Genomic DNA, 3,727 nt, shown 5'->3' with positions numbered 1-3,727 from the left:
TCACGAACCTAATAGTAACACTAAGAATAGTTGGGGCATTGATTTGTTAGTCAAAGATGAGTGTATATATTTGAAACAGTAGAAGTGAGCTAATGTTTAAAGACATTGATCTCTGATTATCAGAAAAATATCTTAATGTTTTTTATATTCAATATCCATCGCCCTGCAATGTGGTCACATAAGGACTCCAATTATAACCTAGGTTAAATGTATTCTGGCCGGTGTCTTGAAACACTTAAAACTTAACCATTTAACTCATATTTTATAAGTTAAGCGACAAGTGAAAAATGAAACATGCATGTAAGCAGGGGAGAGGGGTGCAATACTCCCATGTATAGCGGAGTGGGGGTTATGCCTCCCTGTTCTTGCAGCATCTTCAGTGTTCCATGACACAAAATTTCAGTGAATTCACAATGTGCTGAAGATTAGAGACAGACAATTGTTTTTTTAATTAAAAGATAATTTTATTGCTTTCCCTCTTCTCTTTCCTCCCTCCAAAACTTCCCATGTACACATCCTTACTTTCTCTCAAATAGATGGATTCTTTTTTTTCAACTGGTTTAATTAACCAATCTATAGGATAGTGTCTTTATATGACTTCAGCAATTACCTTTTGATGTTGGATAATTGATCTGGGAACTCTTCCCTGAAGAGGACTATTTATCTTTCAATATTTATCAGTTGACTATAGTACAATGTCTATAGTTGGAGCCCCTTGAGACTCCTCTCTGTTGTGTTAGTGTTTCCATTGCTGGCATCCTTGTTCCGGTCTTGTTTAGGTAGCCACATTGATATATAGCTTCTCTGACACTTCAACGAGAGGAAATCTCACAGCAAACTTCCTGGTCACCTTACAATCTGCCACATCTTCTGCTGTGATCCCTGAGCCATGACTGCAGGAGTTGTATTATACATGGATCATTCAGATGGAACCGGGCACTACACGATTACTCATTCTCAGTATTTTGATCAGTTGTGGTTTTCTGTAATGGTCTCTTTCTGTTGCAAATGAAAGTTTCTTCAATGAGAGGCAAGACCCACACTTATCTGTGGTCAGAAAGATAAGTATTTAGAATGCAGCTAGGAATTATCCTGGTTTAGTAAAGTGGTAGTTATAGGTTCTTCTCCAAGATTCATGACTTAATACTAGCCATAGATAGTTGGTTAGGTTTCTAGTACCAAGCACAATCCCTATTTATTGAGATGACTTTAAGTCCCATTAGATAGTTGTTAGTTACCTCCAACAAATATGTATTACTTTCTACCCTTAGAGTTACAGTGAATTGCTGGTTATTGTAGTTTATAGGTGTGATAGATGGATTATTGGTTACTCCCTTCCCTTAGAAGCTTGCATGGTACCTTCTGGTACCATAGAAGCTAGTCCCAAGGGAAGAGAGTTAAAGGTCAGATCCATCTCAGGTCCTCTGTGTCCTGTGTCTGAAGTACATGGTGTCTTCAGCCAGAGGCAAGTACTGTCCACTTCTGGGATGCAATAGCCTGACTTGTGGGCAGTTCCATCAGTGCTGTCTAGACTAAGGTAGGGCACTGGATGTGGCACCCAGCTTGATCTGGAGTAGTAATTTTAAATTTCTTAAGAACCCAAGTTTCCATTAAAACCACAACTCGTTATCTAGTGCATGAAAAAAAAATAGTGATATGCTAGAAAATACAAAAGACCAACATGCTTATCCTACTTTCCTTAGGCATTGCTTTCTTCCATATGTCAGCCAACCAGTAATCCTGAAATCAACTACAAAGATGGAAACAGTATCCTCACTTCAGGTTCTTTTCATTCTTTCTTTTACTTACCAATCAGTTAAAGCTAGAGAAGTCAGTAATTGAGAATCACTGGTGAAATGCTCTTATTTTATAAACTGACTTTGAAAATGCAGTAGATCAGAGAATTCATGATAACTATACATTGTAACCTTTTAAAACTTGAATTATGTTAAATGAATAATACCAGTCACACAAAAGGCACTGATCAGCTGAAAGGGCTCACTGAGCAAGAGAAAGGAAATGTTTAATACTCTAGTACTCTTAATATCAATTTCTGCTCTCACTTTCATCTTCTGTTGAGTACCCACAAATCATGGGACCCTCCCCAATATTTGTTTAATAAAATAGATTATTTATATCAGAAATTTTCATAGAATCCACATCCCATGAAGGACTTCCAGAAGAACTGCAGAGGCTTGCAAGTTGACCAGAACACCGAAACAAATGAAATTGTCTATGGCTGGTTTGGCCAACAGATGGCGCTTTTGAGTTGGGGAAAAAAACACCACTCTTTAAGGAAAGTGATAGCCAATCTCCTGAGTGTGGGGAATCTCAGAGCTCAACTGAAGCTCCATCTTCGTTTTGGCCCCCTATGTGGGAGCCCTTATGCAAAACACACTACAACGCATTGCACAACTGTCGATTCTACTTTTTATCTGTGTCCCTCTTTCTTGAAAGTTTGACTTTACTGTTCTTGTTTCTAACCCACATTTTGTGAATCATAGTTCAAAGAATGGTTGCTATTAATATAATACATCTCTTCTTTCTGTATATATATAGAGAGAGTATAGAGCTGGTTTGGAACTGGGTATCTTCATTGTCGTCTCTATTTTGGCAATGGTAGACAAATAGTGATTGAACAAAATGCTACAGACTTTGGGGAGAAATGGTAGAAACTATGCAAAAGCATAACACAATGACTTTTATTCTTTGCTGTTGGTGGTTTATTTTATTGCCTTGTTTCAAAATAAAAGCCATCCAATTAAAAAGATAATTACATCCCTGGTAGAGTGTTTAAGACAAAGGATCTGCTAAAGGATAGTGTTTAAATATGCATCATCATTTTTGTAGCAGAAAATGAAACAGGAGACTGCTTCTCCTGGGTTCATTCAAAATTCACCATTTTCTCCTTTAAAGCAAGCCTGTTGATTATTCTCTTCTGCCCTGTTCCCTCGCCCTCCCCAGGGCAGTTTAATTTAAGTATATTGCTCTTCTTTGTATTCCTCCCACGCTGTTGTGAAGTGTTGCTATGAGGCAGAGGAGCAGCTGCTGTGCCTGTCCCCAGAAGTGGCTGAATTCCAACAGTGGGCACAGGCAGTTATGTAAAGATTGGTTTTCAAAGTTTCCTAGGAAACTAGTGATACTGGTCCAGTCAGATTGGCCATAAGAATAAGAAGATTAAGTTTAAGTTTGGAAAAGCTGGGAGTGGCCAGTGGTGTGAGGGTAGGAGGTGACTCGGCAAGCTACTCCCATACTAGTCTGCTTCACTTTTATTTTGAAAGTATATAATAAATTCATATTAGAAAATCATTGAAATAATCCAAACAACAAAAATAGCCATATTGAACTGAAGTTCACAACCTCACCCACATATGCTCAGTGACCTAAACTGATTTTGCTCATTAACAAAATAAGATCCAGAAACTTACCCCAAATATGCATAAAAAGTAAAACTGAGTAAAAATTGCAGTTGTTCTATGATGGTTTCAATATGTAAAGTGCTAACCTGGGACAATTCACAGTTCCTTTTGTATCTCACTCATTCCATTTGACTGGAATACAGAGTAACACTCCACTTGATATCCTGTCAGATCTGAGGAACTAGGAAAATCCATGCAGTATTCCTAACTGGAGTCCCCAGATTAGGAAAAGAAGTGAGAGACATTGAAACCCTGATGTGCCACAATGAACAACCCTCAGATGTCTGAAGGCCACTGAGGGACTCGTT

Source organism: Peromyscus maniculatus, chromosome 8 (assembly GCF_049852395.1).
Source record: "Peromyscus maniculatus bairdii isolate BWxNUB_F1_BW_parent chromosome 8, HU_Pman_BW_mat_3.1, whole genome shotgun sequence".
Taxonomy (NCBI): Eukaryota; Metazoa; Chordata; class Mammalia; order Rodentia; family Cricetidae; genus Peromyscus; species Peromyscus maniculatus.
This window is presented reverse-complemented; position numbering follows the sequence as displayed.